The 27,718-nt window shown below is 45.8% G+C and overlaps 1 long non-coding RNA gene across 1 annotated transcript in view; it reads left to right on the top strand.

The window, feature by feature from the left end:
- Positions 1-23,792, top strand: part of LOC146035331 (uncharacterized) — a 39,303-nt gene extending 15,511 nt beyond the window's left edge. Inside the window, exons 2-3 of the long non-coding RNA XR_014460620.1 lie at positions 6,815-6,907; positions 23,667-23,792. This is a non-coding gene — a long non-coding RNA (uncharacterized LOC146035331). The remainder of the gene's footprint in view (positions 1-6,814; positions 6,908-23,666) is intronic.
- Positions 23,793-27,718: the final 3,926 nt, after the last annotated feature.

Here is a 27,718-nt window from a genome sequence, read left to right as displayed (position 1 = left end):
TCCTTCATACCTTCTGAAAATGAAAAATTTTGAGCCAGAACTGCATTTTTGTGTAAAAAATGTAATTTTTCTTTTTCACTGCCCACTTGTATCAAAATTGGTGAAACCCCTGGGGGTTTTAAATGTACACTATACCCCTAGATGAATTCCCTGAGGGGTGTAGTTTTCAAAATGGGGTGACTTGTGGGGGGGTTCCACTGTATTGGTGCTTGGGGGGTCTTGCTAATGCGACATAGCACCCACCAAAATTCCACCAGAATTTGTGCTGCAAACTCCAAATATCACTCCTTCCCTTCTGAGTCCTGCCACTTTTTGGTCACACATGAGGCATTGCCGTACTCGGGAGAAATTGGGGCACAGATTTTGGGGTGCTTTGTCTCCTTCATTCCTTGTGAAAATGAAATATTTTGAGCCAGAACTGCATTTTTGTGTAAAAAAATGTAATTTTTCATTTTCACTGCCCACTTGTATCAAAATTGGTGAAACCCCTGGGGGTTTGAAATGTACACTATACCCCTAGATGAATTCCCTGAGGGGTGTAGTTTGCAAAATGGGGTGACTTGTGGGGGGGTTCCACTGTATTGGTGCAACATAGCACCCACCATTCATTCCACCAGAATCTGTGCTGCAAAATCCAAAAATCACTCCTTCCCTTCTGAGTCCTGCCATGCACCCAACTGGTATTTTTTGGTCACATGTGAGGCATTGCCGTACTCGGGAGAAATTGGGGCACAGATTTTGGGGTGCTTTTTCTCCTTCATACCTTCTGAAAATGAAAAATTTTGAGCCAGAACTGCATTTTTGTGTAAAAAATGTAATTTTTCTTTTTCACTGCCCACTTGTATCAAAATTGGTGAAACCCCTGGGGGTTTTAAATGTACACTATACCCCTAGATGAATTCCCTGAGGGGTGTAGTTTGCAAAATGGGGTCACTTGTGGGGGGGTTCTACTGTATTGGTGCTTGGGGGGTCTTGCTAATGCGACATAGCACCCACCAAAATTCCACCAGAATCTGAGCTGCAAAATCCAAAAATCACTCCTTCCCTTTTGAGTCCTGCCATGCACCCAACTGGTATTTTTTGGTCACATGTGAGGCATTGCCGTACTCGGGAGAAATTGGGGCACAGATTTTGGGGTGCTTTTTCTCCTTCATATCTTCTGAAAATGAAAAATTTTGAGCCAGAACTGCATTTTTGTGTAAAAAATGTAATTTTTCATGTTCACTGCCCACTTGTATCAAAATTGGTGAAACCCCTGGGGGTTTGAAATGTACACTATACCCCTAGATGAATTCCCTGAGGGGTGTAGTTTGCAAAATGGGGTGACTTGTGGGGGGGTTCCACTGTATTGGTGCTTGGGGGGTCTTGCTAATGCGACATAGCACCCACCAAAATTCCACCAGAATCTGAGCCACAAAATCCAAAAATCACTCCTTCCGTTCTGAGTCCTGCCATGCACCCAACTGGTATTTTTTGGTCACATGTGAGGCATTGCCGTACTCGGAAGAAATTGGGGCACATATTTTGGGGTGCTTTTTCTCCTTCATACCTTCTGAAAATGAAAAATTGTGAGCCAGAACTGCATTTTTGTGTAAAAAAATGTAATTTTTCATTTTCACTGCCCACTTGTATCAAAATTGGTGAAACCCCTGGGGGTTTGAAATGTACACTATACCCCTAGATGAATTCCCTGAGGGGTGTACTTTGCAAAATGGGGTGACTTGTGGGGGGGTTCCACTGTATTGGTGCAACATAGCACCCACCATTCATTCCACCAGAATGTGTGCTGCAAAATCCAAAAATCACTCCTTCCGTTCTGAGTCCTGCCATGCACCCAACTGGTATTTTTTGGTCACATGTGAGGCATTGCCGTACTCGGGAGATATTGGGGCACAGATTTTGGGGTGCTTTTTCTCCTTCATACCTTCTGAAAATGAAAAATTTTGAGCCAGAACTGCATTTTTGTGTAAAAAAATGTAATTTTTCATTTTCACTGCCCACTTGTATCAAAATTGGTGAAACCCCTGGGGGTTTGAAATGTACACTATACCCCTAGATGAATTCCCTGAGGGGTGTAGTTTTCAAAATGGGGTGACTTGTGGGGGGGTTCCACTGTATTGGTGCTTGGGGGGTCTTGCTAATGCGACATAGCACCCACCAAAATTCCACCAGAATCTGAGCTGCAAAATCCAAAAATCACTCCTTCCCTTCTGAGTCCTGCCATGCACCCAACTGGTATTTTTTGGTCACATGTGAGGCATTGCCGTACTCGGGAGAAATTGGGGCACAGATTTTGGGGTGATTTTTCTCCTTCATACCTTCTGAAAATGAAAAATTTTGAGCCAGAACTGCATTTTTGTGTAAAAAAATGTAATTTTTCATTTTCACTGCCCACTTGTATCAAAATTGGTGAAACCCCTGGGGGTTTGAAATGTACACTATACCCCTAGATGAATTCCCTGAGGGGTGTACTTTGCAAAATGGGGTGACTTGTGGGGGGGTTCCACTGTATTGGTGCAACATAGCACCCACCATTCATTCCACCAGAATCTGAGCTGCAAAATCCAAAAATCACTCCTTCCCTTCTGAGTCCTGCCATGCACCCAACTGGTATTTTTTGGTCACATGTGAGGCATTGCCGTACTCGGGAGAAATTGGGGCACAGATTTTGGGGTGATTTTTCTCCTTCATACCTTCTGAAAATGAAAAATTTTGAGCCAGAACTGCATTTTTGTGTAAAAAAATGTAATTTTTCATTTTCACTGCCCACTTGTATCAAAATTGGTGAAACCCCTGGGGGTTTGAAATGTACACTATACCCCTAGATGAATTCCCTGAGGGGTGTAGTTTGCAAAATGGGGTGACTTGTGGGGGGGTTCCACTGTATTGGTGCTTGGGGGGTCTTGCTAATGCGACATAGCACCCACCAAAATTCCACCAGAATCTGAGCTGCAAAATCCAAAAATCACTCCTTCCCTTTTGAGTCCTGCCATGCACCCAACTGGTATTTTTTGGTCACATGTGAGGCATTGCTGTACTCGGGAGAAATTGGGGCACAGATTTTGGGGTGCTTTTTCTCCTTCATACCTTCTGAAAATGACAAATTTGGAGCCAGAACTGCATTTTTGTGTAAAAAAAATAATTTTTCATTTTCACTGCCCAGTTGTACCACAATTGGTGAAACCCCTGCGGGTTTGAAATGTACACTATACCCCTAGCTGAATTCCCTGAGGGGTGTAGTTTGCAAAATGGGGTCACTTGTGGGGGGGTTCCTAACTTTTAGCATGTTATGGTGCCTAGAAACCTACATGGTGCCTAAAAAATAATCTCATAAAAAGGAGGCTCCAAAATCAAGTAGGTGCTCCTTCTATTATGAAGCCTGTGGTTTGGTCACCGTGCACACTAGGGCCACATATAGGATATTTATGAAAACAAAAGAATTGGGGGAATCAATTTTTAGTCACATTTCTCTAGTAAAATGTACTGTGTTCCTTATAAAAATGTATTAAAATTGCAAATCTGCAAAAAAAAAGAAATTTTGAAATTTCACCTACACTTTGTTTTAATTCCTGTGAAACACCTAAAGGGTTAACAAACTTCCAAAATGCTGTTTTGAATACTGTGAGGGGTGCAGTTTTTGAAATGGCATCATTTATGGGGGTGTCTCACATACAAGTCCCTCAAAGTCACATCAGAACTGAACTGGTCCCTAAAAAAATCAGTGTTTGAAATTTTCTTGAAAATTTGAGAATTTGCTATTCATATTGTAAGCCTCCTAGTGTCCCAAAAAATTAAAAGGAAGTTGAAATAATGATGTCAACATAAAGTAGACATATGGTCTATGTTAGTTATTCACTATTTTGAGTGGTAAGATTATTTGTCTCACAAGCAGAAAATTTAACATTTTGCAAATCGCTAAATTTTCCATTTTTTCACGATATTTTGGTATTTTTCACAAAAAAACACAGACTGTATCGACGAAAATTTACCACTAACTTGAAGTACAATGTGTCACGAAAAAACAATCTCAAAATCACTGGGATAAGTAAAAGCAAAAAAAAGTTATCCCCACTTAAGTGAGACATGTCAGAATTGAAAAAAAGGGCTCTGTCAGGAAGGCAAAAACAGGCTCTGTCAGGAAGGGGTTAATTCCCAATCCACCTCTGGTAACTCCTCAAGGGTTCCTGCCCTGGCTGACCAGCAATGGGGAAGAATGCTTTGGCTTTACCCTTTTGGCTATTTGGGCCCTGTACTGATTGTTAAAATATCCTACTTATTTTGAGAACCAGGACTGGCCCTTGAACCTGGCGCTGGATTTAGAAATCCTGGGGATCCCTTATGTTTTTTGTCCCCTGAATTTCTAAAACCAGGACCGATTCTTTGAGCCTGGGGCTGGTTATGCTCAGGAGGGGGGACCCTATGCCATGCTTTTTTCCCCTTAAATCGCACATGTGCATTATTTCGCTCATTTTCACGACTAAAATTTGCACATTTTATGACTAAAATTTGCATTTTATCGCATCACATTTATCATGCCTTAATTCGCATACCATTAGTCTATTTTTTTTTTTTAAATCACCATTTAAAAAGAAAATGCGATTTTGTGCGATTTCAGAACCTTACTAAAAATCTCATCCTATTAAATTTTACCCTTGATGTCAAACAGGTATAAATGACTGTAATTTCTGATTAACTCCAAGAATAACCACATTGCAATAAGCATTGATAGCAGTGGATGGAGAATCACACGTATGCTCATTAGCAATTTGATAACAGAATTCCGTATTAATGGTGACTCACAACGCATAGTTTCAGTAGCATCAGACTCTAGTTAATCTGTTGCGTTGGCATACAACACAATCCAATGAGTGTCTTCATCACCACCTGTAGTGAGAAAATTACAAATCTGTTTCATGATCTACCATATCTACTCTAGCATTTCACATAGAATATAATTTAACCGCAAACATGATGTCATTAGACTGATAGCTATAGTACTTTTCACCAGTCAATGCACAGGAGTGATCCGTATTGTACAACATCCCTGTGGACTGACGCATTTCTCTCCCTACAGAAATGCGTCAGTGAATATGGTGGTTAAGATTATTTTTTATTACCCCTGTTGGATGGAATGGTGACGTGAGGTATGGATAACACTATAATGCCAACATGTTTGCAGCAATAAGATATTCTGTGTGCTGCATTAATAAGACATTGCTAAAGTTTACCATTCACTGCAAACTAGTTGTATTATAAAGAGTATATTCATATAAATAAGGGATAAGGTCACAAGATCGACCCTATGAAGGTCAACATACATTAGGTTGACCACTGAAGACAGACAGGGCTTAGATCGACACCTGAAATAGGTTGACAATGGCAAGGTCAACAGTCAAAAGGTCAAATATTGAATTGAAACCTACAGTAGTTTACGAATCCTCATAGATATTGAACCAGCTGGCCTCATTATTAGACTTCAGTGTAGTTTACACTTGTGGGTAATCTACTGTGAGTTGGGTATGATTAGCCAACAGTTAACATGTCGACATTCATCGACATGGTAATTGCAGGGTAACACTAATTGTCCTGGCAATGCTTGTCCCGGTCCGTTGGTATCCTCAGTCTGCCAACATTTCACATGGCAACAGTTTAAACTCAAAGGTTCACATTATGAACATGTCAAAATGATTAGCACACCGATCCCCACCGGACCCCTCCTGGTGGTTCAAGACACTTTTAAAATGTAAAAGTAGTGGTACAATATGTCAGGAAGGATGAGGTGGGACATCCGACTTTGTGGTCTGTATGGGAAAATGAGGTGGATGAGACTGTGAAGGACCAGTGGGAGGAGGGTAAGGTGTTGGGCAGGAAGTATGGGAAAGAGAGGCAGGAAAGGTGTAGCAGGATCGGCAGGAAGGATGGCAGGGTAAGCTGTGAGGCCTTTTAGAATATATGCTAACAACTTTATAGAGGATACAAGGAGACAGAAGTGGAACTGGCCAGTGCATTGGAGTGTGTGGAGTTCATGACATTTATTTGACAAAATTATAATAATTTGCTGTCTACTATCTAGTATAACAAGCTGTCTAGTATCATCTACCAACAGTGTGGCCCAGCATATGCTATCTTCACTGCCAACACCCTCATCATCAACCTCCTCATTAATAATCAGATGCAGTCCTTCCAAAAAACCAAGCACTTCAGCCACTGAAGTGTTTAGTTTGTTAAATTAATCATGTCCCTTATAATACAGAACATAAAGGTTGGAGAACAATTCCATCTTGCATCGCATTTCATGATGAGTTGTTTTTATGGGGGGCATTGAGGACGGTCTATTTATTTTTATTGGATGTTGCTCTAAAACACTTCTAGTTTGCAACACATTTTTCAAAATAAATAACTGCCATGTGTTTGTGAATGGGCGTGGCCAAATAAGTTTCCATGTCATGCTACAGAGCTGGCCCTTAGAATTAACCACACCAAATTAGAGGCTCATTTATCAATGTGTGATAAAACCAGTTTTTTTTAGATAAAACTAGTTGCATATGATAAATGGTACTTCAGCCAATCAGCTCCCATCTGTCATTTTTCAAACACGTGACAGTTAGAAGCTGATTGGCTAAAGCACTGTTTATCATTCACAACAAGTTTTTTCATTCGTTTATAAACGGGACCCTTATTTCCTGGTCTTAAAACATATTTTTGTTTATTAATCAATTATATATTGTTTTAGTTATAACATACAATAAATTGTGGTCCCTCCTGAAAAGCAGTTTAAAAATAGTGCTCTTCTATTCGTCCATATTTTTCCCAGGCTGAATATCTACAGTATTGATCTCATTGATCCCATACAACACTGCAACCTTGAAATAGACTGTGTTAGCATTTTGCCTGTAAAGCCTAGCAAGTAAGTGCACCATAAATAGCTTCATTGTCTGCCTGTGTTTATGTAGTATTGCACAATGAATGTATTGGCACAGTTCCGTTATATTCGATTACAGCAGACAGATGAGTTGCTTTATTCCAATAAGTGGGTGTATTTGGTTGAAGAGCGCATCATCTGATTGGACAGCACGGACATCGGTGTAACGGTTAGCATTGCTGCCGCAGAGCGCTATGGTCATGGGTTTGATTCTCTCCATGTCCCTAAGGGCCTGAATCTTGTTGGGTCGGTAAGCTGCGATGCTCGCAGCTTACAGAGTGCCAGAGAGGCTGCCCCAATGATTCAAACCCCCCCCCCCCCCTGCTATTTCCTCTGCATGTGTATTGAAATCACATCCCCTCGCATGCTGCCATTGCAGGAAAATTCATTCGATGGTCACTGACCAATTCATTGATTTCTGCATCTGCGTGTGCCAGCCCGAAGGGGGGAGGGGGGAGTGGGGGGACAGCTGATGCCCCAAGCAGGCATCGGCTCGCCCGCATATCAATGGGAACACCCAATGTTATCATGGAAACACCCATGAAACGATGGGTGTTCGCATGGGTGATCACCGGCCATCCCGGCACTCCATGGTGAGTGTATAACTCGCTACGGCCGTTCGCTGTCAGAGTTTGCACATGCGCAGAAATGTGAATGGGCAAACTCTAACCACCAGGCAGGGTCCGAATTCGGATCACTGCGTGTGATCCAGAATTGGCTCCTAACTGTGTAGAGTCTGTATATTCTATGTGTGCTTGGGTGGGTTTCCTCTGGGTGCTTTCATACCCTCCAACATGACCCATTCCATTAGGTACAAAATGCTCTGTTCCTGGACTTCCGTGGCAGTTACAGAGGTTGGACTCCAGCACAGTCCAAAATTCAAAGAGGGGAGTCCAGGACAGTGATGTTTCGGGTGGCATTAGGTGTAGCTCCCCTTTTTAAATATTGGACTGTGCTGCAGCCTCACCTCTGCAACTGCCACTGGCAGGGAAGTCCAGGAACAGAGCATTTTGTACCTAATGGAATGGGTCATGTTGGAGGGTATGGTGCTTTTGTTTGCTCCCTCACTCCTATACTCTTTTTTTCCAAGTAAAGAACAATATAATAAGTGGCAACAACTGTTTCAGTGACACCCAGTGCAGCCAATATACCCCCTCCCCCCAGACACACACACAAACACACACACACAAACATACCAAAGATGTTCACGTACCAAAAATGGAGGTGTAGCCTCCCTGGAAGGTGCATGATTTCTCTGGACGATTACCCATATTTACATAACTTTGCGCAGTGCCCAGCATTTCCGGAGATGTTGGGCTGCCCCCAGAGACTGTGTGGGAAATTTACTGAGATGGGAGTTTTGTTTCAGATGGGATGTTGCTGTGGCTAACCAATCCGATCATATCTATTATCTTCTAGAAGGTGCTAAACAACAACAACAACAAAGAATCTGATTAGTTGCTAAGGGCGACATCCCATCTTCAATAGAACTCCCATCTTAGTACATAAACCCCTTTCTGTCACCGCCCAGGAACACTCATCACTTTTCTTTCACATTTTTTATACCATCTGACCCACATCAGCACCTTTGTGCGCAAGGTCTGTGTAAGGCATGCACCGCAGGTGTCTTCAGAAACATTCAGGCATGTGACATCATGTGAACATCGGCAATGCATGGGAATTGCGTGCGAGACAGGCCCAGAGCCTTGCAGCCAGCTAAGACGACTGACCACATTACAAATTGAAATTACTTTTTTTTTGCTGATGCAGCCAACTATTCTTCAAGTGACCCAAACAGATTTTTTTTTTTTCAGATTAATTGAGTTTGGAATGGATTTTAATGGATTTATCTATGTTAACAAAATATTCTAGGGTGGTTTGGATTTGTTAGAAAGGGGTGTGGCCATGCAAGAGCCATTCTTAATCAACAAAGTGGGTGTGGCTTCACAGGTTTACCTCACTCCAGGCTGTGAGTGGCCTGCCTACGGAGACTCTTCCAGCACTGCCGACTCCTTCTCACTGAGAGGAGCAGAGTGCCGCATTGTATTGTCACACTGTAGTAAGAGAGTCTGCATTTTTGTGTCACCTCTTGGAAGGGTGACATCTGGGTGCATCACATGCCACCCATGTGATGCCACTGCCCTATCCCTCCCCCCCAGTTGGAAGTGTCAGGGATCTTTTTAACCTTTTACCCCAAAATATATTTAGATACACCTGTGTTACCCCCTTGAATTGAAAGGAAGGAAATCATATAATTGCAATACACATTGTACCCTGAGAAAATTTACGCTATATCCTGTTAGTATGGTACACAGCCTGGCAGCAATGATGATGATGATTACCATGCATGGCTGATTGTGGTACAAAATTTGTGCCACACACACACAGCCATACATGGAAATCATCATCAATGGCTGCCAGGCTGTGTGTGTGCTATAGCAATTGATAATGTGACATCCAGGCAACTAAGTATTTCAAGATGATATAGTGACAGTCTGTGCAAATGTATTTCCCTAGACTAGAGATGGGTATACATTGACAGGAGTCTATAACCAGGCAAAGTTAACTCTATCGAAGAAGCGGGCGGACATGGAGGCGGGGCCCGGGCATCGCGTAGGCAAGTGCATTATACACAAGGACCTGATGCACTGCACTGCATCAGTTCCTTGTACACTACAGCACTGTAACGCCCACAGCCGGGCATGCATATAGAATCTATATATATAGTTCTATATGCAATGAAATAAAATTCCTTGGTGTAATGGATGCATTGCCGTGACACAGTCGGGTATGTATATAGATTCATATGCCTGCCTGGCTGTGTCTCGGCAGCGTGACAGTCCATTACCACCAGAAATTTCATTTTTACCCCATTTGGGGTAATTTACCCCTATTTCCTGACAACTGCCCTAGTGCCTAACCCTGTGCTTACCTCCGGGATCCCAACCGCCATGATTTTGACTTAATTTCTTGATAACAGTCTTTAACAGCTGCAGCACAGTTCAAAATTCAAATGGGGGAGGAGCCACACCCACCACCAGTGAGTCAGTTTGGAATGGCAGTTTGAATGGCCTATTAGAAATTTGAACTGTGCTGCAGTCCCGCCTCTGGAGCCTCCCCCTGGTCTTTACACTTCCACATGTAACCACTCCAGGTTGGATGGTTGGGCTGAGTATAATGGTTCAAGTTTTAGAAGTCTTTGCTCCTAAGTTAACCATCCTTTAAGTATTGTTCAAGGACTCATTATTTTATTTATTAATATTGATTTCAATGTTATCTCCAGTATAGGCTCTAAGCTAAGAACATTTTAGCCCTGCTTTTAAAGCAAGCGATTGATGACCTTGTGGAGCCAGACCACACGGGATTCCTGCTTTTAGAGCTGCAGATGATACTTCTGCAGTACACTCACTAATCTTAATGTCATCCATGACCATAATGAGTGAAGGGATTTGCGTAATGAGGTATGGTTGCATTTGTCTAATTGGAAATTGCGACCAATGGGTACTTGAGCTATGGCTTAGAACGTGCAAGTCACATAGGTAAGACTCTTCCATTATATACTACGGCACACTTTCAGGGCCGCATTCAGACCGATTAGCAAGGCTGCAATTTTTGCATATGGACAAAACCCTGGGCAGATGTAGCATGTGCAGAGAGAGTCAGGCTTGGCCAATGTGGGTTCAAACTGAAATCTCAATTGCAGTGTAAGAATAAAGCCAGAGCCGGCCCTATACAATTTGATGCCATAGGCAAGATTTTGGCTGGTGCCCTCTAGCACCGCCGCTAAAGTGGTAGCCCGACATATAAATGTAGGGAGATGATGCATGTTGGTATGGAGGTTACTGTAAATGCAACGCATGGCTGTAGGGAGGGGGATAGAGAGGCGCCGGACAGTAGGGAGAGGATAGAGAGATGGGTGTGGTATGGGGTTCTGACAGTCGGGATCCCGACAGTCATTAGCCTGACGTCGGGATCCCGACTGCCCGGACTCGTCAGCATGGCGAGCGCAAAAAAGCCTTTTGCGGGCTCGCTGCGCTACGCGAGCCACCTATTCTATTCTCCCTCTATGGGGGTCATGGACCCCCACAAGGTAAAATAGCGGGTGGCCGTCGGGCACCCGGCTGTCGACGTTTTGACAATTGGGATCCCGACGTCGGGTAAATGACTGTCGGGATCCCGACTGTCGGAAATGGAGGGCATGCAGAGACACAGGACAGTAATGAGGGCATAGAGAGATGCAGGGTGGGAGGGAGGGAATAGAGAGAAACTGGGGGGGGGGGGTAGAAAGGGCAAGTAGAGACACAGGACAGTAAGGAGGGGATAGAGAGATGCAGGGTGAAAGGGAGGGCATAGAGAGTTGCAGGGCCATAGGAAGGGCAAGTATAGACACAGAACAGTAAGTAGGGGATAGAGAGATTCAGGGTGGTAGGGAGGGCATAGAGAGATGCAGGGTAATAGGGAGGATATAGTGAGACACAGGGCGGTAGGGAATAGAGAGAAGGGCAGTAAGGAGGGGATAGAGAGATGCAGGGCACTGGGGGGGGGGGAATCGAGAGACACAGAGCGGTAGGGGGGAGATAGAGAGATGCAGAGCGGTAGGGAGGAGATAGAGAGATGCAGGGCGGTAAATAGGGGATAGAGAGATGCAGGGTGAAAGGGAGGGCATAGAGAGTTGCAGGGCCATAGGAAGGGCAAGTATAGACACAGAACAGTAAGGAGGGGATAGAGAGATTCAGGGTGGTAGGGAGGGCATAGAGAGATGCAGGGTAATAGGGAGGATATAGTGAGACACAGGGCGGTAGGGAATAGAGAGAAGGGTAGTAAGGAGGGAATAGTGAGATGCATAGTGGTAGGGAGGAGATAGAGAGATGCTGGTCTGTAGGGAGGAGATAGAGAGACGCAGAGTGGTAGAGAGGAGATAGAGAGATGCAGAGCGGTAGGAAGGAGATAGAGAGACGCAGAGCGGTAGGGAGGAGATAGAGAGACGCAGAGCGGTAGGGAGGAGATAGAGAGATGCTGGTCTGTAGGGAGGAGATAGCGAGACGCAGAGCGGTAGGGAGGAGATAGAGAGATGCTGGGCTGTAGGGAGGAGATAGCGAGATGCAGGGTGGTAGGGAGGAGATAGAGAGATGCAGGGCGGCAAGGCCAGGAAGTCTGCGTGGCGACACTCAGACCCTTGGCTCTCCCCTCCCAGAAAATGGAATGACATACCTTGTTTTCAGGAACACAACTCTCCCTTTGCCCGTTCCCCACACCTTCAACGCTGTGGCCTGTCAATCAAGCAATGGCAGAGGGAAACTAAGGGCATCGTCACAAGACCCGGTCTGTACATGTTCAGAACAGCCCTTGCGCAGCCGCAGATTCCCGTTGGGTTCCCATACCAGCGTAGAACTCAGTGTCAGGCGGACATTGTAGAACCATTCCAGCTGCGTGCACAGATGCAGTCACAGACTAAGGCATGCACATGAAACAGTACCAACCCTTTCACGTTTTGGACTCCCCACACCCCGTTTCAACACACAAATGCTCCTTACCTATCAATCACACTGCATCCAAGTCCACACCGTGACTGCTGTCTCTTATCTTTTACCAATTGCTCAGATTGGTGAATCGGTACTGCGTCCATCTCTGATCGATGCTGTGCGAATTGGCCTAGGTCTGCGATCAGACAGCCTCATCTCGGAGAGAAATCTGCAAATGTCTTGTGAATGGATCGCTGATCTGCAAATCCCTATGCAACTCATTCACTATCTAATGATTTCCCCAGTCTATGTAAGTGTACGTAACTCTGACCCTTCCACAACTCTGCAACAGACAGGCTGATCGAGGCTGGCGCTGATGTCACATTCTGGCCCTGAGAACACCTGGGCATGCCTGCGTTTTCCTGATACTCCCAGAAAATGGCCACGTACCTCCAAACGCCAGCTTCCTGTCAGTCAAATTTTCGCTGATTATTGGCACTGTTTGGCCTCATGCATCAGTGCTATGATTCATACACATGCGCAGTATTATGATAACCAATTGCCTTGCAAATTCGTACAGCATTGATCAGCTATGGATGACCCCCTACACACCCCCACACACGTACAGATTTTCTGTCTGATCTATCTGATGGGAACAAAAACCTGGAAATGTATGGGAGCATATGACAATCAAACGTTTCCACCCAAATGCAGGAAAACAGAAAAAAATATCTGCTTTGATAAATTTGTTATATCAGAATGATTTAAGGCCCCCATACATTAGTCCGACTTGTCCTAAGGACAAGTCGGACCTGATTTCACCCTGCAGCTCCCCGGGAGGGGGACACACGATTAGGCATTTGATGTGCCAAGGTTTGCATATGATAAATCGCATGGAATTATCATATGCAGTCCCCGGGGAGCTGCAGGAGGAGGGAGCCATGTGGGGGGGTCATCAGCGGGCGGGGGATGCCGGCTAATAGAGAGCCGAGCAGGGGGAGGCTGCATAGGGAGCCGGGCAGGAGGAGGGTGACAGCGGGAGGAGCGCGCTGGGCAGGGAGTGTGTTCCTCCCTGCCCAGCGCGCTCCTCCCGCTGTCACCCTCCTCCTGCCCGGCTCCCTATGCAGCCTCCACCTGCTCGGCTCTCTATAGCCGGCATCCCCCGCACGGCTCCGGGGCTGGGCTGCACATAAGATTTAGCAAATCTTATGTGCAGCCCGTCCGACCTCCCTACCCCGATCCGATGCGCACGGGACCGCGCATCGGATCGGAGGGGATGTCTGCAAGTTCATCCGAATCAGGTGAAATCGTACCCAAATCGCATAGTGTATGGGGGCCTTTAAACAATTTGTCTGACTGATCACTGTCTGTTTTCCAGCGTTTGGGAACAATTTTTTGATTGTCATTTGCTCCCATACATTTCCAGGTTTAAGTTCCCACCAGATAGATCAGACAGAAAAATCTGTACATGTGTACGCACCTTTAGTCCTACGTATAATTGAAGCCCAATCAGCTCCTTCTATTTGGGGGAATAAATGTTCCCCCAAATAGAGGGAGTAAAGCATTACTGTTCCCCAGCACTAAGGCCATGTGGATTCCTACTGTCTATAAATATATCTGGAGACAGTTATTAGTGCCTTGCGGTTTACTTTATCCATAGATGTAGGGTCTATTTATCAAGCTTATCGGTCATTAAAAAGCAGTTTCCGCATGATTTATGAAAGGCTGGATACAGAGATATCTGCTAAGTAGCACAGGGTACCGCGGTCCTCATTATTCACAATTGGAACTATGGTCTGCAGTCATTTACCAACATCTGACAATTCAGCTCTCCGGAACATTGGCACTGATAGCTTTGGGTGGTATAGTTCTCTTTCCGGTCATACGTGTAGGGCTGAAAGGATGGTGTAATGGTTAGCATTACTGCTTCACAGCACTGAGGTCATGGGTTTGATTCCCACCATGGCCCTAATTGTGTGGAGTTTGTATATTCTCCCCATCCTTGTGTGAGTTTCCTCCGGGTACTCCGGTTTCCTCTCACACTCCAAAAATATACTGGAAGGTTAATTGGCTCTAAATAAAAATAACCCTAGAATGTCTGTGTGTGCATGTGGAAGGGAAGAGGGCAGTCAGCTTAGTGAAGCAGGGGGGCGGGGCCATCTCCGGGAGGGAAAAAGAGGCGGTTTGGGGGAGGAGCCACAAACCGGCTGCCCTATTGGGGCATGACTATAGTGATCACATCATTTTAGCAATGCCGGCATTTCAGGCATTGCACTGCAGGGGGCGGGGCTTAAATGCATCGATCGGGTCATTTGACCAGCAGACCCCCCCACCGGGGTCAGGAGGGGGACCTGATTTCCGGGACCCTCCCGGCCATTCTGGGAGGGTAGGCAACCCTGATATAGATTGTAAGCTTCACTGGCACAGGGACTGATGTGAATGTTCAAATATTCTCTGTACAGCGCTGTGGAATATGTGTGCGCTATATAAATAACTGGTAATAAATAAATATATAAAAATCCCTGCTACTGTAGGCAGTTCTGTTTCTAAGTAACATTGTTGTGCAAGGCTAAACAAATGTTGCTCTCCTACTGTTAGTTTAATGGAAGCGTTTGTGTAAAATGTGATTTCCGTCTTCAGGAGCTGCCTTCACTTAGGTCTCTGGGAAAAAAATGGGTTTCAAAGTCATCGCCTTCAATTTTAATTTGTTTGGAGGCTTTTGTATTCTTCCTAAAGCCAGGAACGCTTCACAAGTACCTATCTGTCTTACTTGCACAAATATGCTTTTGCAGCTCAGACACTTACAGCGATACATGTCTTGGGATACGCTGAAGAGAGGAAAACATTTCCACTAAAGTGTTATGGATGAACTGAATGCTGCCGAGCTCAATCCCGCTGTATAATGAATGCTTTCTGTGCACCGGTAAATAATCGCTGAGTACACTTTTGGGATTTTGTTTTGTAAAGTTCCCTGGAAAGAATGAAATAGTTTAGCTATGATGGATTAACAGCAAACAATGCAGTAAGTTGGATATTAATTTTATGTGCATTCATTCCCAGATTGAAAAACGGGCTGGGATTCCAATCCGGGCGTGGCATATGTGCATGCACTCCGGAAGCACATACGCCGCCATTACGGTTGCCGTTGTCAATGATCAGGGCATGTTACGAGTTGGGATACCTGGCCTCGCGCCTGGCCTGGACACATGAATCCAGTGGTGGGGTTTGAGGTGGGTTTGACAAACAGAGATCCCGGAAGCTATCCTGAGTGTAGCCCACTGAATTCCACCATCAGACTGCGATACCGTTCACACGTACAATGGCTCCGGTGTCGTACTTCTGATGTGTCGTGACTTTACAGTTACTCAGTAGGCAGATCGTCCCATGTGCGTGCGATGTCTTTATACACGAACGACGAATCCGAGACCCCTCCAGTGGATGTCTCAGTTCAATCCCAAATCCCAGCAGCTGTGAGGAGAAGGCCCAATGTCCAAGGCTCCTCCCAGGGGCGTATTTATAATGGGTGCAGTGCGCGCGGTGGGGGACCCACACCGCACATGCTGCACCCATTTTTCTAATACTTACCCTCCAGAGTCTATCGATGGCGGCAGGAGTGTGGCGGAAATCGTTGGTAAAATGCTGTGGCGGACATTTTTTCCAGCAATATGCGCATTGGAGTCCCTTTTAGAGCACTGTCCCTGGTAGTACTCCCTGTTACATGCAGCCAATAGGATTGCATATTGCAATGATCACACCCAGATTGCATTGAATATACGATCTATAGTAAATGTAAGTAAGTTTTATTTATAGAGCGCACTTTCTCCAACAGGACTCAAGGCGCTCTACAGACATGAAAACAATGCACATAATACATAGGATTTGGGTAGTACAACAATAGACAAGTCACACTGGGCCAGATTCTCTAAGCTTCAAAAGTGATAAAATGGAGAGTGAGAAACAGCCAGCCAATCAGCTTCTGTGTGACATTTCTCAAACACAGTCTGTGACATGGTAGGTAGGAGCTGATTGGCTGGCTGTTTATCACTCTCCATTTTATCACTTTTGAAGCTTAGAGAATCTAGCCCACAGACATAAAGGAAAGCCTTGAGAGCACAGTAGGCACAAAGCAGTGTTGGTACAGGCCATAATAAAAAAAGGACAAAAGTAAGCAGCGCTGATTTTTACCAATCCACATGTAATTAATTTAATAACAATTTGACATGTTAAAAAACACAACAATAAAAAACAAAAAATGAAACTATATAAAATCAATTGAATGGACCCAATTTTATAGTCACCAAATTTGGAGAGTAGTTTGTCCTGCTCTGATCTCAGTGGAGAAATATGATGGAGTCCGTATTGCCCACTTTATGGTATCCTGAAGGTGTTAAAATGGACTCAACCGATGGCACAGTTGGAATTAGCCGGATCGGGAGTCCTCACTGCTGCGAGTGACAGGTGTCCATATTGTGAATGGCAAGAGACTTCCGGGGATAAATGTGATCCGATCAGATGTATCAGCAGGTGGGACAAGTCCTTAGGTGTAGAAAGGTGTCTCCTTGAAAAAGATTTGGGTCCAGAGGGCAAGCACCAGCGTGTTTCGCAGTGCACTGACTGCTTTGTCATTTTGTTTATTTTTACCTATTTGGGAGCTGACTACTCCCTAAAGCAGCAGCTTATTGACAAAACAAACTCTGGATAAGCGCTCTACACTAACTTAGGTTAGTCTTTTCTCTTTGGTGCAGGCCATACCTGCCGACTTCTGACAACTCCTCTCTGGGAGAAGCCCGGAGAGGAGTGAAAGAGGGGCTGGACGAGGCTTCATTTTGGGGGCGGGGTGAGGCTGATGTCACTAAGCCCTGCCCCCACGATCGGCAGCCGCATTAATTCACGGGTCCGAGGATGGGGGAGGGGCTAAAATTACACGATTTGCGTCATTTAGCCCCGCCACCTCCCAGTGGACCCGCAAAATTTGGACATTTCTACCGTGGGGAAGAGGGGAGCTGGGGCTGTGGCTACAATGCGAGAGACTTGCCCACCTTCCCGGGGGGCCGGGAGGGGGACCCGATTTGCCGGACCCTCCCGGCCATTCCGGGAGGGTAGGCAAGTATGGTGCAGCCATTTTGGAAAATAACTTTCAAGAGTTGTGTATTCCACCCTAACAAGGTACCAGGGGCCAGATGCACTAAGCTTCAAAAGTTATCAAATGGAGAGTGATAAACAGCCAGCCAATAAGCTCCTACCTGCCATGTCACAGACTGTCAGACAGGAGCTGATTGGTTGGTTGTTTATCACTCTCCATTTTATCACTTTTGAAGCTTAGTACATCTGATCCCAGGTGAGGCAGCCATCTTAGGCACACTGCGCAGGATTAGCCTGGGTCAAGGTAGAATAGCTTACCCCAAGAAGAAATTGCACAAAATGGTCCCATAATAAGTTATATACCATATATACTCGAGTATAAGCCTACTTTTTCAGAACATTGGAGAAATAACTAACCCGCCGGTGCAGCTGCTGTTTTAAACAGTACTCATCCCTTGCGCCCCTTGGTGAACACCCCCACACGGTGCCCAACAAACCCCTTGTTTCTTTTTCAGAAAATTTTGTATGCTGAAAAAGCCCCCCTCGCATACCCTCCAACATGACCCATTCCATTCGGTACACAATGCTCTGTTCCTGGACGTCCCTGGTAATGTATGATTGTCATCACCTGTGTTGAAACACCCTTCTCTTCAATTACCTAGTTCCACACAGGTGCTGGCAATCATACATTACCAGGGACGTCCAGGAGCAGAGCATTGTGTACCGAATGGAATGGGTCATGTTGGAGGGTATGCCCTCGGCTTATATTCGAGTGAGGGTCTCACTTGAGTCAATAAGTTTTTCCCAGTTTTTTGTTGTAAAATTAGGTGCCTCGACTTATACTCGAGTATATACGGTAAGTTAATCTTAGTATGGAACTCCATACTCCAACTCCAGTCCTCGAGAGCTACCAACAGTAAATGTTTTCCAGATCTCCTCACAGAATCTCAAGTGAAGTAATTAGCTCCACCTGTGGATCTTTTAAAATGTGTTCGCGAGTAATGAGTGCACCTGTGCAGCAGCTGGGTTGTCTGGAAAATGTGAACTGTTGGTAGCTTTCGAGGACTGGAGTTGGCTACCACTGGTATAGAACAATTTAAACACGCATGGGATAGACATAAGGATATCAATACAAAGAAATAAGAATTACATAGGGTTTGAGGTACTGTAACTAAGATATATGGTTAAAAAAGGGTCAGACTAGATGGGCAGAATGGTTCTTATCTGCTGTGACATTCTATGTTTCTATTATGAATTACTGTGAACAGGCCCGGCAACAGAAATATTGGTGAACGTTACACTAATATCTCTGGGGTCCCCTTCTTTTAGTTACATTGAATATTGAATGTGTTTCTTATATTATTACAACGACACCCCCCCCCCCCCCCCTTTACGTGTTTTGTCATTGACTTCGTCAGCGGGGTCACCCATGATGAAAGGCATAGGGGCGTGGCCAGTGTGAAGTGGATCCCGTAAGAACTGGTGGTCTGCCCTGGGAGCCTAGGGAGCATGAAGCCCCGTTGTGTCTGACGGCGCCGGCAGTCGGAGGACGCAGATAGAAGGGTCTGTGACTGATATGCTTATCGGTGATAGCGGCATCCATTTGCAGCCTGGCCAGTGGGAATTCTGTTGAATCATATGGTCACCAGCCCACTCCTCCTGATGAGAGTTCTGTTACGAATACCGTACACAGCTGTCTTATTAAAGTTTTAATGATTTAAAAAAAAAATGTCATTGCACTGTTGGGCGCCCCCTTTGTTTATCCATTTTTTCCAGACTCCTTTCGGTGCCTTGAGATAGGGCACCACACATTGGGGAGCAGCGGTCCGGAAAAGTAAAGGACAAGTGCACAAAACGGTACCCTAATACTGACACGCATTATTAGCACTTACCATACCAGGGGATAACGAACTGCAGAAACGTGTAATGATATATTTTAGGAACGTGCTACTAATAAGGTTAAAATACTGTAATGGTTAGATCTTAGATTATTTTTTCATATGCACGTAGAAATTCTGTACCACTATACCTTGATTTCCCCAGGAACATGTATCTGACATTCTGTACAAGTAGGTTATAAAAAAATAATAATTACAAAAAAGTAGGTTGACATAGTTAAAAGTCAAACTTGCTGCGCAGAGAATTTCCCCACCCTCGTTTCCTAATGTTTAAGGTTATAGGTACATATATGCATTCACCATTCTAACCCTTTAAACAGGACCACGCAGGAATTACACAGTGTAATTGATGAGTGTCCTGGTCTTAAGGGACGGTATGGTAACCTATAGGTACTGTATGTATTTGTCAGGATTATCATGAGGCAATTTCTCACAGATGATGGCTGTGCTTGTCTTAGTTTTAAGTAACCCTCCCAAAAGTGGGTAAGCCTGCTCAACATATCACGATTTGTATAGTTATGCGGCATGTGACGGTCCCGCAAAATACACAGACCCCACACAGCCAACAGGACTGACTGATAGAGGTAGGGACAGCCAGCACATTGTTTATTTTAAAATGGGACGCTTAAAAAAATATACGTAGTGGAAAGTGAAAGGGTCAAGGCCATGCCCCTTTACCCATGGCGATGCCCCTCTATCTATGGCCACACCCCTTGTGCCGGTTTTTAAGTCAATGATGTTGGAGGGTATGGGCGGGATGCTCTAACATCCTCTTTTCTGGCCCCTCCGTTGGCTATCGCATCCATGCTAATCGCATATGCCCTAACATATGCGATCAGTAACGCAAAGGACAGGTCTTGGGTTATGAGCTGTCCTTTGCGATGTCTTAGACCCGGAAGTCCCCCTCAGGTTGACGGGATCGGCCACGTGGCATGCTGGGAGGCATCCGTAATGGATCCCAAACACCGCGCTGTGGAGAGAAACCCATAGGCTTCTACAGGGTATCGCCTGCAAATCGGTGTTTCGGGTACCGAAAGGGGAACAGAGTGGAGGAGATGTACTAAACCTTGGAGAGGAATAAAGTACAAGCCTGTTAGCCCCTAATTGTCATGTTACAGCAGGGATGGGAAACCTTTGGCACTCCAGCTGTTGCTGTTACAGTTATATTACTAGCGCTTTCAGTTTCTATTTGGTTTTACGTTAATCCGTGCCCCGTCCGGCGAGCCTTCCCAATGTCTCCGAAGAATGGCGAGAGAGAGAGAGAGAACATAAATGAGGATAAGCAAAATATTGCTATATTTAAAGTCTTCATCATAAATGGAGTCCACTAGAAACAGTTGAGCTGGGTTGTTATGGAAACTAAACTTTTTGAACTGATAGCAGAAAGGCAAGAAATATACTTTCATGTCAAAGTAACGGGTTTGTAATTGTACAGGGTTCGGATAAGCCGCGGAATTCAGGTTCATGGGTGGGGGAGGGGAACAGAGTGGAGGAGATGTTCTAAACCTTGGAGAGGAATAAAGTACAAGCCAAGTAAGCCCCTAATTGTCATGTTACAGCAGGGATGGGGAACCATTGGCCCTCCAGCTGTTGCTGAACTACACACCCCAGCATGCACTGCTACAGTTTTGCTATTTGGCCATGCTAAAACTGTAGCAAAGCATTCTGGGATGGGTAGTTTAACAACAGCTGGAGGGCTGAAGGTTCCCCATCCCCGTGTTACAGGCTGTGTTTGAAGGAACTACGCTTGGCAGGTTGTGAGCGATGGGGGTCAGCAGGGTCCCCAACTGCCCCCCCCGCCCCCCGCAGTGGCACACCGTGGGAGGAACGCGGGAACGTCCCCAAAAAACGTGACGTTCCCGAGTTTAGCGGAACAGTTGGGAGGTATGTAGATGGGCTCAAAATGTCTAGTTATGCCACTGCTCCTTTTTCTGCATATAGGAGGTCATTCTAGTTTGATTGCTCCCCTGCGCGTTCACAATGTTTTGCTACTGCTTATGCGCATAAGCATTTATGCGTACGTGCAGGCTCCATTTGCGAATGGACGCGGTGACTTGTATTGTTACTGGCCCATTCGCACAGAGCAGTGCGGGCAAGGGGTGTGGGGTGGCGGACACGGTTAGCGCTTATGGGAAGACGCTCATTGTGATTGCCACCTGCTGTGACCCCAGTTGCCCTGACAGAACCTTACCCGACAGCAAACCTTGTATAAGGACTTCCCTTTTCTCTCTTATACTACAATGATCACAGACGTTCTGCCATAATGATTAACACGAGGAGCGAATGTTGGGGTATGAGTGATGCATTAGCATACAGTAAGTACAGAGCACTCATCTCTCCTCATCTTGTTACCCTGTCAGAAGAAACCCAGAAGTAATTACCGTGCGTGCTTAATACAGTTTGCGATCTAATTTTAGATACCTGCGTGTTATATTTATCCAACCAAATAAAGTTTGGCATTCATAGCGTTTGTCGGGAAATTCCTGTGTCATTGTGTGAAGAGATAATACTGTACGTTCATTCTCCGAGCGTCTAACCGACAAAGTAGGGTTCTTATTTAATGTAATATGAAAAAAACATACATTACAGAAGAAGACACAGATAAAAGAGAAAAACTGCACATTTATAGAGATAATATAAATGAAATGAGCACTGAGAATTGCAGACGTTATTAATGCCATTTCGCTATACTTTAACTGCGTTCATCAAACTTATGTCCAAAAGGTATTCATAACTAGAAACATAAAATTCGCACAAAAGGGTAAAAGCCTACTGTATGTTAGGTAATGATTGCTTTCTTTATTCTGCATATTGGGGGTGATTCAAAGAAACCCATAGTTTTCTTTTATTCAGTGGTGTAACAATACCTCCGCAGACCCTGCGACGGCTTGGAGGCGCTAGGTAAGTTTGGGCGCCACGGGGTATGTGGAAGCTATTGCTGCTCCGTAAATGGGGCCACCACCACTGAATCTGTGGCTGCCGGCCCGCCGGGACCAGCAGAGCTTCCTGTCTGCAGTCCTGGCGCTCCTCCTGTTAGAATGTCACTTGCAAAATGGCTGCCCCCTCACAGCAGAAATTACTATGACGATTTAAAATCAAGGGCCTGATTCAGTAAGGATCATCCCGCAGTGTATTTGCCCTGGGTACCGATGGTGCTGCTCTACGCATGCGTATAGGCAAATATACCCATGTGCAGTGCCGCTGTACTATCACAGTCGCAGAGGCATTTGTATGGAGGGGAGGCGGACAGGGGGCTGGCACATGGGGACGCCCAGGGTTTCCTGGGCAAGACTGCTAAAAGGAAAACGCTTGGCGTTCCCATGCAAACGAAGGCGGGTCGAAGCCTGCATGGGGCAGGCGGCTGACAATGCATGACGTCAGTGCCTGCCATGTTCTCAGACATATCCGAGCCAAATAAAATTCAGTTTGCACTGACTTTTATTTGCAAACGGGGGGGAAATAATTTGGTAGTCGGTGACCATCGAATGATTCCCCCCCCCCCCCCCCCTATACTTGCATGCAAATTGATGTCAGCTACACATCCATTGACATGCTTCCGATGGGATTCGCAGGGCGGTGGGGGGCAGGCGTAGGTACGATTGCCCGGCGGGCAGTGTTAAGGTGCTCGCTACGCAGCTTACCACTGCTGCTTAGCAAGCGGTACTGAATCATACCCCCATGTTTCTAATCACCAGGTTCAGTGGAGATTTTCTTCCATGCGTTCTCCCAAAATCCCATCTCCAGTAAAAACACTCACTTTGGCCAGAAGGGACTTCTCACCTTTTAATAAAATAGACCTATAAAGTGACAGCTTTGTCTGAATGGAGGTCACGCAGAGTAATAAGATTCCCACTCTCTAAAGTCTACTGAGGACACACATTACCGCTTACAAGTTGGTTGCTTAATTCTTGAATCAAATAAATGACAGAGACAAGATCACAATGCCTCTGGTATTCTAGCAGACCAATTATCTGTGACGGCAGCTGGTGGAAAATATTCTAGTTCACTTTGTTCTATATATCTCCCTATCTGCTTCCCGCTTAGGCAGAAATATTGTGTTAATGTGCTTGTGGTTTACATCATTTATCGTCTTTCGTTTACTCTTTTAATGTGAGACTGTAATATATGTATGGATGTATATATATATATATATATATATATATATATATATATATATATATATATAAATTTTTTTCAGTGGTGTTGCTGATTCCTGTTACATATTTTTCCACCGCGCATTGCACGTGTGTGTAATACATGTTCTGATGACAATTGTAACCAGTTCTTTTTTTTTTTTAATAGTTAACAAGTAGCTCTTGTACCTACATTGCTGGTGTATTCTGTAACCGTATCCGGGCGACAGATCGACAATGATTTGGTGAACCACCACTAATGGTCGACCACGACTGAAGACAATGGGGCCCAAGACACAAGGTGACAATACCACCTGGGGGAAGGGGGGCACATAGCAACCTGCCCCTGGTTCAGACCACCACTGGGTATAACTACCATAGGTGCAGGGAGTGTTATATTCCTTTTTCACCACTGGGTGGTACATAGGGATCCCTACAAATTTTTCTCTGCTAATTGTTATGTGGCGTAAAATAAACTGGAGGGTATTATAATGTTACAGAATATGCACGGGGGGGGGGGGTGCACTGTATTGTGGCATAAGATGAACTGGGGCTGCTGTATGCCATAATGTGAATTGGGGGTACTGTGTTGCATAATTAACTAGGACAGGGCCATAATTAGGGGGAATTGAGGGAGGGGCATGACCCTCTCTCACGTAACCCCCCTCTCTGCCTGACCTCCCCTCTCACCCTCTCTTTGCCTGACCCCCCCTCTCTCTCTACCTAACCCCCCTCCTACCCAATCCCTCTCTGCCTGACCCCACTGTCACCCCTCTCTCTCTCTGCTTAACCCCCCCTTCTCTCTCTGCCTAACCCCCCTCTCACCCCATCCCTCGCTATGCCTGACCCCTCTCTCACCCTCTCTTGGCCTGACCCCCCCCCCCTCTCTCTCTCTCTGCCTTACCCCTCTCCCATCCAATTCCTCTATGCCAGGCTTCACTGTCACCCCTCTGTCTCTCTCTGCCTTACCCCCTCTCACCCCATCCCTCACCACTTTCACTCTCTCTCACGTAACCCCCCTCTCTGCCTGACCTCTCCTCTCACCCTCTCTCTCTTCGTCTGACCCCCTCTCTCTGCCTAACCCCCTTCCTACCCAATCCCTCTCTGCCTAACCCCCCCTCTCTCTCTCTGCTTAACCCCCCTCTCACCCCATCTCTCGCTATGCCTGACTCCTCTCTCACCCTCTCTTGGCCTGACCCCCCCCCTCTCTCTCTCTCTCTGCCTTACCCCCCTCTCACCCCATCCCTCGCCACTTTCACTGGCACCAACTTTTCGGGGGCACCAACTTTTATCTTGCCTCCGGGCTACATGGACGAACTCACGCCACTGCAAGTATGAGTAAGGGATACACTCTTAAAATGCCCCAGGCTCCCAGTAATTCCTCCACCCCATAACCATACCAGTACTACATATACTGCTACTACACCCTTCCCTGTGATAGAGAATCGCATCCAATGTAATGGATCCCTTGGAACGCAATTACTTTTAATTAGCCCAAATATGGAGCTGCTTATGGTCACTGTTCTTCAAAGTGTAAGAAGGGCCATCATTACCAGTCCAGGGGGAAGAATGGGAGAATATTATGTACTGTATGTTACTAATTATTTATTTAGGGAATATACATGGTTGCCCAAGGCTGAATACTGAAGGCTTTGGCCACTGCTATGCTGACAGACAACAATCTATTTCATGCCCAGAGAAGCCTGGGGCTGGGTAGGAATGGGTAAACAATACAGGATAAATGCCACAGAGCAATGTCATTGGATTTGACATGATGTTTGGGGTGATTCAATACGGCCTTAAGGCCTCCTACTGAGATTGGCTCTCGCTGCAACATGAACATGTCAGGAGACATTCTGGCCATGCATGAAGGCATGGATTGCGTCCAGATCCTTGTTGCCCACTCCTTTCTATCTCCCCATAGTCCGGACCACGTCTCTAATGTGTAATACGCTGACAGTGGCTGCTGTGCGGTTTCATAGCAATAAGTAAACTCAGCATGAATGGGCATGTCATTTCTTTCTGTATAATTACTGAACAATGGTCCTAGAGGGAAATGCTGTCATGGAAGGGCTCATGAATAGACATACTGTACACTGCAGTACAGACCTGTCAGAACAATGCACTAAATGCATTATCATTATACGTACATATAGTGATCCAGATCGTTCCTGTCACTTTGTCCAGGCAAGCTTTCAGATAGTTATGTACAAGCAAGCAGAGACACACATGGACACTGGGGATAGAACCAACGACAGGTGCAGTGGTGTACGTTCGTCCCAGTTGCCCAGAGGCAAGATAAATATTGGTGCCCCCCTAATAGCGCTATTAGTAAGGTAGTAGTAGTACGTTTATTTATAAGGCGCCGCAAAGTGTCCGCAGCGCCGTACATAGCAAACAAAAAAACAAATTACAAGGTAACGTACAGGGTGTGTTGAAAAATACAGTATAAATAGGGGTATAGCTGGTAGAACTAAAATCAGCATCAGTTCAGAAGTAGGTGTGGAAATTGTCGAGGAGACTGAAGATGAAGTAGAGGAAGGGAAGAACAGGACAGGAGCACAGGTGAGGTAATGAGGTAGGGTGAGTACGTGAGGAAGGAGGGCCCTGCTCATAAGAGTTAACATACTAAAAATAGGTGGGTGGACGAACGAAATACAATAGGATAAGTAGGAACGGAGGGGAACGGAGGCAGGATAGGAGGATCAAAAGAGGTTAGGAGGAGGGATAGGCTAGTCGAAAAAAGAGGTGTACGTTCGTCCCAGTTGCCCAGAGGCAAGATAAATATTGGTGCCCCCCTAATAGCGCTATTAGTAAGGTGTCTGTCTCTGGTAAGACAGGTCATGGGGTCTAATACAGGATGTTAGGAGGTGGTGTCAGCCAGAGAAGAGATATCAATGCCTTTTAATTAACTGTTTCAAACTCGCAGGGGAGGAGGGGTGCCCCTTTGGGAGCAGGAGCCCCATGGCAGATTACCCCATTGCCTCCCAGAGTTATGCCTCTGGACATGAGCTATCAAAGGGGTCCCTGATATCATAGATCCAAATATGGAAAAAAAGAGTGTCCCCTCCACTGGCGCTTTGTAAGATGATACATCCCTAAGTACTGGGATACGATTCTCCTAATATACGAAAAACAGCAGGTAGATGTAATAAATACCATACGCCCCTCTTTTAAATACATACAATCCAAATTCCAAAGAAAAGGGATTCACCGTATCCACATGTAAGATGGTCCCACTCAGGTGTGATGGGTGGTTGATGATAATAGGTCCCCCCCCTAGATGGTGGAGAACATGGACAGAAAATCCAGTCCTCAAATTCGCAATGACAACGGTGATCCCGGGATTCGCCATCGGCAACAAGGAATGCTGGGTAAGAGGTGCATGCGTCCAAAAACACTATCCAGGAAAGTCCAGGCTTCAAGCGCTTTCGACCTCCACTGAGGTCTTTCCCAAGAAGAATACTCTTCTGGAGAAAGACCACAAGGCAGCTTCAAGCGCACTTTTACTTGAAACTTTTTGTGGTACTTGTGGATTATCACAGCTCCCATCGCAGGCCATATATAGTGGCATGCGATGGGATGCGATTTTTGCCGTTTTTGACAAAATCGCATGCGATCGCATGCGATTTTTAACAGAAAAGCATCCAAATGTATTGAAATTAGTATGAAACATGTTCAATGGCCCCCAAATGGCATTTTTGAGGCTGTACCACCCCCAATATCAACGCGAACCCGAAGCGTGGCGAGCGCAGCGAGCCCGCGAGGGGCGGCGGTACGCGTCCTACGACCTTTTCATACCCCCACTATCCACGTCGGCGTGGAGTTGAGAATAGAAAGTGTGGCGAGCGCAGCGAGCCACTGAGCCCGAAGTGTGGCGAGCGGACACGGACACCTGTGAAGCCCGCGAGGGGACGCGGATACCTGTGAAGGTATCCGCGTCCCCTCGTGGGGCTCGCTGCACTCGCCACGCTTCGGGCTCGGTGGCTCGCTGCGCTCGCCACACTATTCTATTCTCAACTCCACACCAACGTGGATAGTGGGGATATGAAAAGGTCGTAGGACGCGTACCAATGCGATGCGATTTTTTCATGTACGATGCCCATCGTGGGAGCCGTGATACTCCACAAGTACCCTTTTTGTTTTAGTCCCTGATACGATGTTTCAGCCATGCCAACTCCTGGGGTACCTCTAGGGCAGAACAGGGCATAGAGAGAGCAA

Source organism: Crinia signifera, chromosome 9, assembly GCF_055691185.1.
Source record: "Crinia signifera chromosome 9, ASM5569118v1, whole genome shotgun sequence".
NCBI classification, from domain to species: Eukaryota; Metazoa; Chordata; class Amphibia; order Anura; family Myobatrachidae; genus Crinia; species Crinia signifera.
Note: the sequence above shows the minus strand (reverse complement) of the source record. Positions and strands in the feature narration are given on the sequence as shown.